The sequence below is a fragment of the Temnothorax longispinosus genome, chromosome 2, assembly GCF_030848805.1.
Source record: "Temnothorax longispinosus isolate EJ_2023e chromosome 2, Tlon_JGU_v1, whole genome shotgun sequence".
Classification (NCBI taxonomy): domain Eukaryota; kingdom Metazoa; phylum Arthropoda; class Insecta; order Hymenoptera; family Formicidae; genus Temnothorax; species Temnothorax longispinosus.
Genome location: NC_092359.1, coordinates 10,594,881 through 10,611,326, shown reverse-complemented (window position 1 = coordinate 10,611,326; position 16,446 = coordinate 10,594,881). Strand labels below are relative to the sequence as shown.

Here is a 16,446-nt window from a genome sequence, read left to right as displayed (position 1 = left end):
TTGAAATATCTCATATTATTTGAGATATTTGCAACAAGAGCTAGGCTATGCGCGGAGCGGAGCGGGGAGTTCTAACAAGCACACGGCAGTCTCTACCGGTCGCTGCTAGTTCTCTAGGTTCTACAAGGAACTTGAGTTGGTTCTCGATACTAGTATATGTGTCTATGTATACACACATATATATATATATATATATATATATATATATATATATATATATATATCACCTCCCGAAGTGGAGTAGGCGATTTTTTGGACACCCTGTATATATATATATATATATATATATATATATCCAAAAAATCGCCTACTCCACTTCGGGAGGTGATTCGGGACCCAAAAACAAGCAAAAAAGTTCATACAAACATAGGTCCGGAAATGAGCCGTTTCCGAGTTATAGCCACTTCTATGTTCAAAAATCGTAATTTAGAATCCGCTTGACATCCCTCTTTCTTAATTATTTCTTAAATTAAAAATTTTTATTTTTAAATATCAGTTAATTCATTAAACTTAAACAATCCATTGATGAATACGGAAAGATTAGATACAACCTAAAAGTAAGGTGTTGTTAAATAATAATTTGAAACTTATTGAAAAGCCGTGATTTACTTACTGATTTTGAATAGGCGTGAAAACAACTGATTTCAAGTAGCCGTGAAAACAATTGATTTTGAATAGCCGTGAAAACAACTGATTTCAAATAGCTGTGAAAACAACTGATTTCTTTTAAAAATAATGTAATCGTATTTACAAATATTGAAAATTAAAAAAAAAATAAAAAAATAAAATTAAAAAAATTAAAAATATTTAAAAATAAAAATTTTTAATTTAAGAAATAATTAAGAAAGAAGGATGCCAAGCGGATTCTAAATTACGATTTTTGAACATAAAAGTAGCTATAACTCGGAAACGGTTCATTTCCGGACCTATGTTTGTATGAACTTTTTTGCTTGTTTTTGGGTCCCGAATCACCTCCCGAAGTGGAGTAGGCGATTTTTTGGATATATATATATACAGGATATATATATATATATATATATATACAGGGTGTCCAAAAAATCGCCTACTCCACTTCGGGAGGTGATATATATATATATATATATATATATATATATATATATGTGTGTGTATACATAGACACATATACTAGTATCGAGAACCGCAACTCAAGTTCCTTGTAAAACCTAGAGAGAACTAGCAGCGACCGGTAGAGACTGCCGTTAGAACGTAGAGACTGCCGTAGAGACTGCTTGTTAGAACTCTCCGCTCCGCTCCGCGCGTAGCCTAGTAGCTCTTGTTGCAAATATCTCATATAATATGAGATACTTCAAAAAATTCATAAGAACATTTTTTTGTAGATATTTGTCTGCTCTACAACTTTGATCTCTACAAAAATTTCAAAATTCATCGTATTTGTGGAGAAAAACGAATTTGTTTATAAATTGTTAATAAAAAACATACTTAGGGATAGCGAAAAATGGCGGAATTTGAATATGTTGTTCAGTATATTTTTCTGAACACAATGACGTAATAAAACCTTGTGTTGCAATTTTGCTTCCTCATAGAGGAAGCTTTGTTTTCGTAAATTCGTATATGAACCTTTGATTGCGTATAAAGTTGGCTCTAATCAACCAAATTTAAAAAAATTATATATAAAATAGGGGTAGAAGAAACCAAAGAAAAGATTGTTTTTTGAGTTTTAATGTCAATACGTTCAGAGTGTTTTAAAACGTCAAAATATTGCATTAAAAAAAATGTTGGTATGTGTGTATGTATGTCTGTGCCAAATTTACAGAAATTTCTATAACTCCAGAACTGATCAACCAAATCTTAACCAATTATATATGAAATAGGGGTAGAAAAGACTGAAGAATATAATAGAATTATTAAAAATTGTTAATAATAAAGGGGTTACCGATTTCTGTTAAAAAAAGGTTTACCGAAATGTTTTAATTTTATTATATTCTTCAGTCTTTTCTATATTTCTATTTCATATATAATTCTTTAAGGTCGGTATTCATAGTCGGGTCGGTGTTAGAATTAATAAAAATTGCTAATAATCAAGGGGTTCTTTTTTAATAAAATTTTGAATTTTTGCAGAAATGTTTGTTTATGCTTTAATTTCCGCAAATTTGGAGATATCGATCTATTTCTAATTTTATTTAATTTTTCGGGAAATAATTGGCCGAATCTCAAATAATTATAAATCAAATTTCTACCAAAAGTATATGAAATAGGGTACATAAATAGAACCCTGATAAAGTTTGATATCGGGCTGTTTTTTTTTTTTTTTTTTTTTTTTTTTTTTAATTAATAGAGTATCATTCAAGGAAGGTCGGTATTGAATTTGGCGATGATCGTTAAAGGGGTTTTTTGCAAGTAGAAACCTTTACTCACAAAGCTTCCTCTATGAGGAAGCCAAAACAAATAGAGGAAGCTTTGTGAGCAAAGGTTTCTACTTGCACACTTAAAAACTATGAGGAAGCAATGTGCAGGTTTCTACTTGCACACTTTACTTTTTTTCTAGGTACCCTCCCTTTTTTCCGTATTTTTACTGGACTATACGTGACGTCTAGCGTCTAGGACCGGTATAATCACCACTTGTCAACGTAAAAATCACGTGACTTTGCTGCCTCGATATGTAAACAACCTGAGCGATTATCCGTAAAGCAGAAAGATCTTGTGTATGCATATCATCGCAAAAGCTTCGCTTCTTGTTAGTTAGCGTGCCGGCCGCGAAGACACTCGAGCGAAATTACAAACAATCAACGAGAAGGAGGCTGTTAACGAAGTATGCGTTTCACGGATCTAAAAATAGAGTGGTTCGAAGATGAGCTGGCGGCGAAATTATTAAAGTGGTATCCATTTCCCAAACGCGGCTTCGTTAAAATCGGCTTCCGCGAGAAGAATAAATGGGTCATGCTACATAAATATGTCGAAGAGGGCAACAGCATATTTTATTTCGAAACTCGTCCGGATAATACATGGATTATTAGCTTTCCTGGATCAGGTAAATTGTTTTCAAAGTTCAAATTTTGAAGTTGATTATTTGGAAGTATAATAGATATGAATTTAAAAGAGCGATTTTAGAGTACAAACTGTGATAAAAATTTTTATAAGTAATATATTTTATTGTCGAAAACTACGTTGAAATGTAGAAGTCAGAGAATTGTTTTCTTATCAAACGAGATGTGTGCATATGACTTTGCTCTTTTGTAGAAAAAAAAAACGGAAAGTATATACACTCTAATATAAATAAATGCATAAAAATAGGAAATTATACAAAAATATTATATGCAGCAATAAAATTAAAATAATCTATTTTATATTATCTAAAAACGTTATATAAAACTTTGTAAGTCGTATGTTATTACATTAATATTGCTTAAAGTATGAGAAATCGTGCGCGATATGTTTGACCGAAACTTTTCCAAAGCTGTTATACATTCCATATAATATTATTTTAAATCATCTACACAATTACCAATATTATTTTAAAAGTAATAAATTCTAAAATATTATCGCAACTTCTTTTAGTTTAGAAGTTCTTGAACAAGAAGTATCATCCAAACGTTAAGAAAACTCAAATGGCAGCTGAAGTTTACCAGAAAAGTGATACTTTATACTTTATACAATAAATTTAGTCTTTTACTTCATATAATTGTTTTGTAAATTTTTTTTATCTTAAATTATTTAAAAATATAATAGTTAAAATGACATTGTAATTTCAAAAATTACATAAACAATCGATATTTTAAAAAGTGTTATTGTTATTGAAACTTGAGTCAATGTTATTCAAACATAAAAATTTTGAAAAGAATAAAAGAAATTACGAATAATAAAATTGTTGAAAGTGATCTAGGCGCTTAAGTGTAAATGAGAAATTCTGAAATTTCGTGCTATTGTCAGAAATGTTAATTTACTTTACGTGCTGTATTGATATAGATTCGACGATGACACAGGAACTTGTACGGTTGGTGGCAAATGACATGAATTTCGACGAGGCACATCGAAGACATTCAGTAGAGAAATTTCCCTTTTACGAGTACAGTATAATATATATTTAGTTTTTTTACGCAAAAACTGCAGAAATAAATTTACATTTTCTATTCTTACGACGGTATGGAAAAATAATTTTTGTGTAAATACCGATAAAGTTTCTTAATAAAAACGAAATTTAAGTTCCAAGTATTTATTTCGTCGTATACTTTCAATTAGAATGCATAAGGAAGTTCGTCCGATCAGGGCACGTATTATGAAACTTTACGGAATGGATTCCGATCGGAATTATTCCGTTTTCCCTAGAAAAGACAATAGAAATCTAAGAAATAACTGAACAATTCCGATCGGAATCCATTCCGAAAAGTTTCATAATACGTGCCCAGATTTGATTTCGGATTTAATGAAAAAATATAGGAAATCTCTGAATTTTGCATGTATTTTTCTCTTACACAAAAAAATAAAATTGTTATACTTTCTGAATTTTCTTTTCTTAGATTTTACTATATCGGAAGAATTCTTTTCTTTTAGGATAGAATCAATACTGAACAACCATATCGCAGCGAAAGACGTTCCTGATAGGATTAATACGAAGAAATATAGCGCCGAATTCATGGATAGTCTGTCTTCACCTCGTTTCTTTAAGAATCACATACTTCTCGAACTATCGCCGACAGTCGTAAATAGTACTTGCAAGGTGTGCAATTGAATATTTTATTAAGTTGAATGCATATTTATAATAATATACTATACGGTATTGAAAGGAGAAAAGAGATATAATAAATGCTGAGAAGAAAATTGAAAGTCATAAACAAATATCCCTTTGAGATTTTCAGTTTAAATTCATCGAAGCATTTGTCATTTATGTATACTTGAGTTAATTGTTCTTTATCTTTTCATACGTCGAAGAGTCGAAGGGATACATTAGAATACGAAAACTTGCAGTCAACCGTTGATCATTTTTGTTCTTAGATTATCTATGTTGCAAGAAATCCAAGAGACGTGGTTGTCTCGTGGTATAAATTCCAGAAATCTTTGAAACAGTATGAGGGATCTTTCAAACAGTTCTGTTAATAATTTCATGAATGACCACAGTAAGCTTTACGAAATGTTGATTAGTTTTTTCAGCTTAATTTATTTTATCTCAGTTATCATTCTGAAAGCTTATAATCTCCAACAATTTCAGCGCTATGGAGTCCTTATTTGGAACATGTGAAGGAAGCTTGGGCGATGAGACACAGACCACATATGATGTCTATTTCTCTTCTACGAAGATCTGATAAAGGTAAGATAGAAGGAAATTCTACTTTATTGCACGTAGTTTCGTGTAAAAGAATTTTTTTTTTTTTTTTTTTTTTTTTTTTTACATGTGTTAATTTGATTTCTAAGGAGATATAGGAAAAAATAAATATTTTCAATTTTCTATAATTTTTTGGATTTTAAGTATTATTAATCTGAGTAAAATTTTATTAATTAAACTTAAATCTTCTAAATAATATTTGATCATATAATTTGGATTTAATAATAAAACAGTAAATAATTAAGAATACTACATACATCTAATTTAAAGATATTATTGTGTGTTCTATACTTATAACGTTTTCATTTATTTTGCATAGAATTTACCTGAAAACATAAAAAAAATCGCTGCATTCTTTAAGTACAATTTAAAAGATACGGACCTAACTTTTCCAAGTTAAAACTTTAAACAAAGGACATGAAGTAATGGCGTCGCCTTGTAGTAGTAGTAGTAGTAGTAGTAGTAGTAGTAGTAGTAGTATGAAAAATGTTAATATAAACAAAAGACGAGATTATTATTGTTATTGACAAATAAATAAAATTAACAATCATACAATGGAAAATATTGATTATTTTTGTTCTTTAAAATAATTTTAATTATTTCTTATATATTTTCCTTTAGGTATATTTAAGGTACAGGAATGATAAGCGAAAGGAATTCAACACTGCTCTAACCGACAACTAAATAAATCAAATACATATTATAACAATATGTATTTATGTTTATTACTTCCGATGAAATATTCGATATATAATAGTCAAATCAAAATATACACACGTCACTTTAGATGCGTAAAATTCTTCTCGAAAACTGAATAAAATAATAATGTGAATAGGAGAGGCAATTAGAGCCAAGCGCGGTAATCAAAGCGCAAACAATTTGTAAAAATAATATATATATATTAACGTACGTTTCGACACATTATTCGTGTCCTCTTCAGCGTTAAAAGTTCCATATACGAAGATTAACAAAGATAATAAAAAGAAGTCGTGTACAAGGCGTAGTCAATAGACGAACAAAGCATAAAAGACGCAGTCAAAATTTAAAAAAACAAGGATTGAAATCCTATGGATGTACCGTTGTCGAAATCCCAGATACGCCGGTAAACGCTCGCTCCGCATCCCTCGCATCTTAGAAATAATCTCGCCAGGTTGAAAGACCAGGTGGGTAAGAAAGATTCGAAAGCCCTACCTGTACCATCAAACGGAGTCGCAATGTGGTAGAGGCGTAAATTATTTATGTTAAAATCCGATGACTAATAGATTTACTTACAGCGCAATTGCAGACCGGAATATCGCATTGTAACAACAAACTTCACGGTTCGAAACGTCGCGAATGAGTGAGGCATAGGTGGGAAGGTTAACATAATAGAGACTGGTGTATAAACCAGAGGAGGGGATAAACTCTTGCATCAAGTTATTCTAAATTTTAGACAGTCTCTCGATTACATTTAAATACGCGTCCAAATACATTTAAATACGGGTACAAATTAATTTCATTGGATGTCGTTTCATTGTTTACGAATGTTCCCATTGAAAGGGTATTGGACAGTATAACAGTCAGATGGAATTTTATTTCCAAAAATTGCAAAATCCCTAAAGCGGAGTTTTTTATTGCTGTCAGGCTTGTATTAAATTCCACTTTTTTATATTTAATGGGAAAATCTATCGACAGACTTTCGGCGTTCCCATGGGTTCTCCTCTTTCCCCCATGGCGGCGGATATAGTGTTGCAAGATTTGGAGACCATAGCTCTCGCTACCTTGAAATATATCCCACCGTTTTATAAAAGGTACATTGACGACATAACACTTGCTGCACCTTTGGCTTTTTTACAGCATACCTTAGATGTTTTTAACTCCTTCCATCCTAGGCTGAAATTTACCATAGAAATCGGTGAAAACGACACGTTGAATTTTTTGGAGATTACAATGATATTGAACAACAATAGGCTAACTTTTGATTGGTTCCATAAACCGACATTTTCTGGCAGATATTTAAACTTTTTTTCGCAGCATCCTGCATGCCAAAAAAGAGGTACGGCCATAGGCCTAATAGATAGGGCATTTTTGTTGTCGCATCCGTCCTTGCATGCTAAAAATCTCAGACTGGTCATTGAAATCTTACTCAATAATTGTTACCCATTGGAATTCATCTTTAGAATTTTGCGCGATCGTCTTAAGTTTCTGTTTAACAGAGACTCGAATACGAATGTAAGACAGAATGAAGAGGAAGTTGCTCCTTTTTTCACGTTACCGTACGTCCCGACGATTACTGAAAAGCTTAGGAACGCCACAAGGGATTTGAATGTGAGACTGTCTTATAACAGCTTAAATAAAATGCGTACATTCATCAAGGCGCACAAGGACAGTCTCCCACGGCCGAATAAATGTAACGTGGTTTATAAGGTGAATTGTAATGATTGCGATGCTTCTTATGTGGGCCAAACGGGTAGGCAATTGCAAACAAGAATCAAGGAGCATCGTAATCATATTAATTGGAGTACTCCAAATCATTCTGTCATAACTGAACACAGATTAGAATGGAATCATGATTTTGATTGGAATAGCGTTGAAATCTTAGATAATGAACCCTATGGTTATAAACGTCTGATTTCGGAAATGATATACATAAAAAGGCAGGCAAACGGTTTGAATTTACAGACCGATGCGGAGAGTTTACCGGACGCGTATTTAAATGTAATCGAGAGACTGTCTAAAATTTAGAATAACTTGATGCGAGAGTTTATCCCCTCCTCTGGTTTATACACCAGTCTCTATTATGTTAACCTTCCCACCTATGCCTCACTCATTCGCGACGTTTCGAACCGTGAAGTTTGTTGTTACAATGCGATATTCCGGTCTGCAATTGCGCTGTAAGTAAATCTATTAGTCATCGGATTTTAACATAAATAATTTACGCCTCTACCACATTGCGACTCCGTTTGATGGTACAGGTAGGGCTTTCGAATCTTTCTTACCCACCTGGTCTTTCAACCTGGCGAGATTATTTCTAAGATGCGAGGGATGCGGAGCGAGCGTTTACCGGCGTATCTGGGATTTCGACAACGGTACATCCATAGGATTTCAATCCTTGTTTTTTTAAATTTTGACTGCGTCTTTTATGCTTTGTTCGTCTATTGACTACGCCTTGTACACGACTTCTTTTTTATTATCTTTGTTAATCTTCGTATATGGAACTTTTAACGCTGAAGAGGACACGAATAATGTGTCGAAACGTACGTTAATATATATATATTTATTTTTACAAATTGTTTGCGCTTTGATTACCGCGCTTGGCTCTAATTGCCTCTCCTATTCACATTATTAATCTAGAGAGCCTATATCTTTCTTTATTGAATAAAATAATTTTCTTTCAATTCTAAAGAAATATAAGAATAACAGAATAAATTGATTGTGAGCACATCAAGATATATCCAACATTCTATAAAAAAATATTCATAATTTTCCGCGAAATAAATCTTATATATAATATTCTTGATAAAAGTTGGAATTATCTCTTTCCTTTTCTTTTTTCCTCTATTTCTTTGATTTTTGTATAAAATTTAATATTAAATTTCAATAACTTGTAATGTGAAAAATTGAAGAAATGGCGCGCGCTTGTAGTGTTCTAGTGTAATAAAAAAGTGTATAAATTGGAAACTTACATATTGCTTTTTTTATAATTTTTTTCGTTTATATACTATAACTCAAAAAACTAATCAACCAAATTTTTGTAGGCTTGAAATCGCAGCACTGGTCAGCACGCTCAGCAGCCTGGTATTAGATGTAAACCCACACAGAAATAATGAATGTTCCAAATTCTTTCTCTTTTGCATTTAATACGGAAATAATCAAGCCTGCTTCGCTGATAAACTGTAAATATAAAAATCGATTGAAATTATATGATTAAACGAACTTACCTGTAAGTGAAGTTCTATCATAATTGTATGAAGCGCCTCTTCCGAAGAGATCATATGGTAGTAGCCCCTACTATGTACCGATGTACCACAGTTTTAAAGTTCTAAAACTTTCCGCTTGGGTTAGCTTCCCGTTCCGTTGGTCATTTATTTAAAGTGCTGCCGTAATATCTAGGGTTCTAATAATATTAGAATTGGGTATATACTGGGTGGGACCGATCTCTTCGTTTAATCATATAATTGTATTGCGCGCCTCTTCCTCGAGATCATATGGTAGCTGTTTAAAGTTATTACGGCAGATAGATTATGCCTGAGATTCCGTGAAAGGGACAACAAAATTTTATACATTTACAATTTTTAACCGCATTTAGCGTATATCCACTTAACCAAAGGATTTAAACACAAGGACAATTAAATCCTTAATTTGTATAACTAAGGATAGATTTAGCGATATATTTATATATTTTAATTATATATAATATATATTTCAATTATTATTAAAATTATCCTGCGCACCATTTACTGCGCCCGGCTCTAATTAGTTTTTTTTTTTTTTAAGCTTGCAAAACATTCTCGACCACTTTGCCGCCTTTCTAACAACGTCTATGGTGACGTCACTTCGCTTATCGGTCGAAATTGAGGCATGGCGGGTGCTATATGCACTGGTCACATCTGTGTCAATTCTACTTACGTTGTCAAACAGCGTTACTACTATTAAGATAGTTTTTCAACCGTTATGACTTAATATCACCCCAGCGCCATGATTCAATACAATACAATCCTGGGATCCTCAGAATCATATTTTGGCCAGTGGCATGCTAGGATGCAGCTTTCTAACTTATCTTCATTCTCGCATCTTGTGTGCAATAGACCTTAGACCAGAACTTGAGATTAACCCCCAAGGCGTTTGTTGGTGTACCTATATATATATGCAACCTGTTCACTAAATAAGTTCTTCTGAGAGGTGGCGAATAAAGGTCGATGATTTCTGGTCAAACTTGAACTCAGATCTTTGGCTCATTAGAGCAGCGCACATCTTTCTGTGCTATGATCACCACCACCTCTGAATTTTATAATAATAAGACTTATCCAAGATTATTATGTACAACTATCAGACACGTCCTATCAGACACGTCCATAAGAGGCTTTACTTTCTTGAAACCTTTTAATCAAGAGCTCCATCCGTGAAGAAAACATGATGTCTGTCGTCTCTTAGCTCGGACGCTTCTTTGGCAGCGTCCCGACAATCAGGATAATCCTCTTCCAGAGAGGATATGACTTCCTGTCAAGGAACCACAGAAAATATTTACTCGGTTCTAAATAAAACGAATCAGAATCCAAGATTATTAAGTACACTGGGCCTCATGCCCGAACCGGCCACTTAGGGGCCACTTCAATATTTCTCGAACCTTCCAATTTCACTTTTTTTTTTTTTTTTTTAAGTATAGTCGCGAACGGAGAAGTTGCGTAAAAATTAAAATTGTTTCCAGAAATAAGTAAACGCGTTAATAACTAACGCTTCTCAATCGCTTATCCACGAGATATGACGCAAACATTTGGAATTGGTTCAAGATGCAAATAACTTGATGTTCGGTTTACAAAACCTCTGTACTATCGTCGAAAAGAAACCGTATTTGATAACACAAATTTCGTTTCCGATTCAAGATGTCTCGACGCTCTTCTTGAATCGTATATACAATGTAAAGGTCCAAAGATCCTTCTCTTTGCATCCCCCTCAGTTCTCTGAATTTTTGCGAGTTACTTAAGACCAAAAACACTGATAAGAACTCAAGATAGTTGATATGGCATTCCGATATCCGTGAATCCGCTGAGCTTGGTAAAAAACACCTCAACCGGAGGGTAACGCATCCAAATGTATTTCTAAGGCAAATTTGAAAAGAAAAAACTTTTAATGAAACACCAGTCAAAAAACCTCTTTTAATTCGTGTTTCTTTGAAACACAATCAATTTTTCTTATTCAGAATACTTCATGTGTATCCAACCAAATTTTAAGGCTACACAACATAAACCTAAGGTTCCTATGAACCTGGCAAAAATCTCGAATGGAATATCGTGTAATTGCCTCGGATTTATAAGCTGTTCACTAATTTTAGGTACTCGTATCCTAATCAAACCAAGAACCATATCTCTGGTCGCCAGCTTCATTTTTCTCCTTTTCTCACTCATTATGAATCATAGTGATTCCAGAAACTGCATGTTTCTTGTATGTTTCTCGAACATACCGTATATGTCTCATCTAGAAGAAGAAAGCCATCCAATTAATTAATTAACGGATAAGTCGCCCAATTCTCTTAGGTAAGAGATTGGCTTCATAGTTTTTTTTTTTTTTTTTTTTAAGTGTACGAAGCCGTGTTTTGCACAAAAACGGGTACTTTAGCTCATAAAGAGCACCTTCAACAAAATTCTCAAGTACTTATATTGTCTGAATCAGCAATGTGAATTAATTAATATGCGTCCTTCAAATCAATCGACGCCAGGAATTATCCTTTAGCCAGAATTTGTTTGACCTTTTTTCTGTCTTTTATTTAAGATGCTCAACATATTGGTAACTTATTTATTAAGCTATAACTTATAAAGCTTTTTCAGATTAAGGATTAACCTGTAAAAAATTTATTAGGTTTGGGAATAAGATAATTCTTGAAATAATTAATTTGAAACTGGCTGATACTTCGAAATGGCCTGCTTTCTCGATAGCTGTATTATTTGTTACGAATCTGTATCTTTACCTGCTCGGCTATTGCGGTTTTTTCGTATATATGAGTTGTCTCATTGACATTTAGGCTGTGCCAGTCTATTGGCAACCTTACTTACAACTAATTTCTTTTCGTAGGCGCTTGTTCCGGCTTCCAACCGGTAACGTACCGGTAATGTGATTTTGAGAGGACAAGTTCTGTTATTGACTGTACATCTGCCTCTGCTCGCTCGCCTTCGATTGACCGTATGGCCTCTGTCGATTTCGGCGAGACAGCCTCGCGAGTTTCTAGAACTCGAGGCCCTTGCAATTCCAGCAATGGCAGCAGTCGTTCTGTGCTTCATTGATTGCCGCACAATTTTGGTTTTTGAACCATACGCTCGTCCTCTTACAATAGTGCTGTCAAAAACAGATTTAACCTCCAAATTTATATTTAGTGGATTTATTACCGCATAAGTTTTCCGGAGGAATTTTTTAATTTGCATTTTCAAGGCGAATTAGTTGGACCAAGACACCTGAATAACTTTTTCAGCAGGACCTTTCGCTCCTCCAAGGGAAAATCTTTTACAAAGACGTCTTCCCGCCTGACTACAAGATCTTTGTAACCCGCTGGTTTTAGGATTCTATCAGGCAAAATGCAATCTCTGAACATATCTACGATCAAACAGGAGAGCGACTCCTCGTATCACGACTCTTACCGTCTCGACGCTAAGCAGATTTACAAGCGTCTTTTTAAACCTCATCTTAAGGATCGCTGCTAAACGTACTAAGAAACAGATACGCACTAGTTCTTAAGAAATCCTTGTCGTAAGAAAGACCTTCCAAATAATAACGACTACAGCTTTTCCTATTGGCATCATAATATCGCCTGTAAGGATATTCGTATTCGAGGAAAAATAGTCTTTCTAATAGTTTCAAGGCGAGTTATACTCGGATTGTTTTTTAATATATTGGTTGAACCAATATATTTACGGATAATATTTTCCGCAATAATTTCTAAAAAATTTTAGATACCATCCTTAGTCAATAGTTGTCGATTGGGCAGTCTGGTCGAAATTATTTACCTTTCTGATGATATTCTGAAACAAGATGTTATGAGTAAAGGTTATGTATGCAATTGAATTTTATCAATCACACATTTCCAAGGTGAACTGGTTGGACCAAAACACCTGGCTTTGCATATGCGTATTATATGTGCACAATTGAAGTTCCTCAATTTGTCTTTTCAAGTCGAATTGGTTAGACCAAGACTAAATCCCTTTTTTAAAGTCACTACAGTCAGTACAGTCCCGAACAGGCTTGATAGCTGAGAGGACGTTACGCGGTGAGGTTTTGTGCACAATTAAAATTCAATTTGTATTCTCAAGTCGAATTGGTTGGACCAAGACGCCTGAATCTCGCCTATGCATCTTACCCCATTTTTAAAGTCGCTCCGAACGGGCTTGATGGTTGAAAGGACGTTACGTGGCGAGATTATGTGCACAATTAAAATTTTTAATTTGCATTCTCAAGGCGAATTGGTTGGACCAAAACACCTGAATCTCGCCTATGCATCTTACCATTTTAAGATCACTACCGCCCCGACCCAACTTGCTAGCTGGGAGGACGTTACGCGGCGAGATTATGTGCACAATTGAAATTTTTCAATTTGCATTCTCAAGGCGAATTGGTTGGACCAAGACACCTGAATCTCGCCTATGCGTCTTACCTTTTTGAAGTCACTACCGCCCGATGGTTAGGCTATCGTAGGACATTCCGCAATGAGGTTATGCACAATTGAAGTTTCTCAATTTGCATTCTCAAGGTGAATTGGTTGGACCAAAACACCTGAAACCTTCCTTTACGCATTACTGCGTTGACATATAGTCGATATAGACACCTTTATATCTTGCTGCTGCGTCTCGCTCGGTTACTTTCGTCTAACCGTCAGGTGCCTCCTTGGCACCGAGGATGACGACGGTGAGCCACGAGCACGACCGTAATGGTCGTGATGATCACGACACAGCGGCGACGGCGACGACGAGAGGATGCCTCGCGCGCGGTGCTCGCGATTACTCGCAACAACGACGCGCTTCCCTTCACTTCACCTGTTTCCCACGAACGTACGGAAACGCCGTGGAAGTGCAGCGTCAACCATTGTCACGACGACAACGGTCCGGTTTCGTGTAGCCGTCGTTCGTCGTCACTCGGCACATAACCTCGCACCGTACACACATGTGACATATGTAAGTGACACCGTACACATATGAGAACGACGAACGCTACCTCACCGTCGCTATAGTTTCCTTTCTGTACCTCCTCGCCGTCTTCCGAACTCGAGGAACCGTCTCTAACTTTCCTTACTTCTATTTTCTTCGGAATCTCGTAAACACGCGTGTGGCTTAATCGGCACAAAGTAAAAGAATGACCAACGGAACGGGAAGCTAACCCTAGCGGAAAGTTTTAGAACTTTAAAAACTGTGGTACATCGGTACATAGTAGGGGCTACTACCATATGATCTCGAGGAAGAGGCGCGCAATACAATTACAATCAATCAACATTAAATAAGCTATTTACGGTCCGAGCTTGGATCTCAGTAGTCTAATAATATTTTTTGTACAACACATATGTTTTCTCTAATTTATTAAATAAACTGCGCGCCGAATAACATGTCAGACTAAAAATACAGTTTCCGTTGGAGTAATAAAAACCTCACCCTCCCTTTTAATTAGATCGATTTGATTTAAATAACTGTAAAGAATTTAGAAATTAGTTTGGTACAAAAAAAAACAGAAATTAGTTTTCTGATTAATTTTTTTAGTTAATTTCGGTAATTTTTTTATTGCTGTATTTCTTTGTATGACTTTAGTCGCTGTTACGTGTATCGAAAAATAAGATATTAGATACGTAAAATAAGATGCATCTTGAAATATCTTAGTCATTTAGAGAGATTAAGCGTAGGTATATTTGCTAAGACACGCAAATAGTCTCTCTCTTTTTCTCTCTCTCCCTCCCTCTCTAGAAAATTTCTTAACCGATTTCCAAAAAGATACCAGTTCCTAAAAAGATCGGTAACAAAAAACTATACAGTTTATAGCACTCCCCGGGAAATTCTACCCCTGTTTTTATATACAATTCTTTAAAATTCGATCAATTATTTCCCGAAAAATTTGTCAAACTTCTGATACCAGTTTCCAAAAAGATCGGTAACGAAAAATTATATACTTTATAGCACTCCCCGGGACATTCAACCTCTACTTTATGTACAATTCTTTGAGATTCGGTCATTTGGAACCGGTTTTCAAAAAAATCGATAACAAAAAATAGTACACTTTATAGCACTCCCCGGGAAATTCTACCCCTACTTCATGTATAATTCTTTGAGATTCAATCAATTATTTCCCAAAAAATTTGAAAAATTAAAAAAACCGGTTTCCAAACAGATCGGTAACAAAAACTGTTACACATCATGACGCTCCCCGTAAAATTCTACCCCTACTTCATATACAATTCTTTGCGATTCGGTCAATTAATTCCTGAAAAATTGGAAAAATTTCTAATACCGGCTTCCAAAAAGATCGGTAACAAAAAATTATACACTTTATAGCACCCGGAAAATTCTACCCCTGTTTTCATATCCAATTCTTTGAGATTCGGTGAATTATTTCCCGAAAAATTGAAAAAATTAGAAAAACCGGTTTCCAGAAAATTGGTAACGAAAAACTATACACATCATAGCACTCTCCGAAAAATTCTACCTCTATTTCATATACTTTGTTAAAAATTCGGTCCACTAACGAATAAGTAGTTCGCGGACAAACGGACGGACAGACAAACAGTCGGGTTTATCATATAGTATGATATAAAGACATAAATATGTTTTATTAAAAACAAAAAAATGTTATAAAGTAGAATATAAATTTTGGAATTAAAATTACAATATAAAATTATTTATTAAAATTATTCTGTTATAAAAGATTGATGGAATAACAAAGAAATTTTGGAGTTTGACTGTGTTGTGAGGCGGAAGTCGAGATGGGCTCATCATCAACAATATTGTCACTATATCAGTAATATTATATTTTATAAAATTTGTATATATACAAAACTATTTCACAATAATAAAGTTTATTTATATTAATTTAAAAATAATATAAATACAATACAATAAGATTAAAAAATGCATCTTGAAATATCTTAGTCATTTAGGCTGCGTTCGGGGAACGCGCTATTAGCGCTATTTGCTTATTCTATCCTTGTTCTACACTTGATGAGCGATAAAGATAGAATGATGCAATAGCGCTAATCGCTAATAGCGCGCTCGCCGAACGCAGCCTTAGTCATGTTTTGAGTTTCGAACCGCATAGTGTTCAAGCTCCAGGAACAGTTCCAATAGCCACGGTACCAGAACCACCTAATGGTAATCCACCACCGCTACATCTCTTTCTTGCCAGTTTACCCCCCACCACCTTATTTAAAAAACCACCATTCTAATATGGATGTTTTCGCAAAATATAATCCGGACGCACCTAGCATG

General features: G+C 34.4%; 2 long non-coding RNA genes and 1 pseudogene across 2 annotated transcripts in view; 2 read left to right on the top strand and 1 right to left on the bottom strand.

Annotated features, from left to right (window-relative positions):
• Nucleotides 1-16,446, top strand: part of LOC139808195 (uncharacterized) — a 183,961-nt gene that overhangs the window by 158,259 nt on the left and 9,256 nt on the right. The gene's annotated exons all lie outside the window — the stretch shown is intronic.
• Nucleotides 1,818-5,699, top strand: LOC139809025 (sulfotransferase 1C4-like; annotated as a pseudogene).
• On the bottom strand, nt 11,590-14,453 carry LOC139808379 (uncharacterized). Its single transcript, XR_011730847.1, has 3 exons — nt 13,638-14,453; nt 12,994-13,008; nt 11,590-12,925 (listed from the first exon to the last, which is right to left on the bottom strand). It is a non-coding gene; the product is annotated as an uncharacterized lncRNA (long non-coding RNA).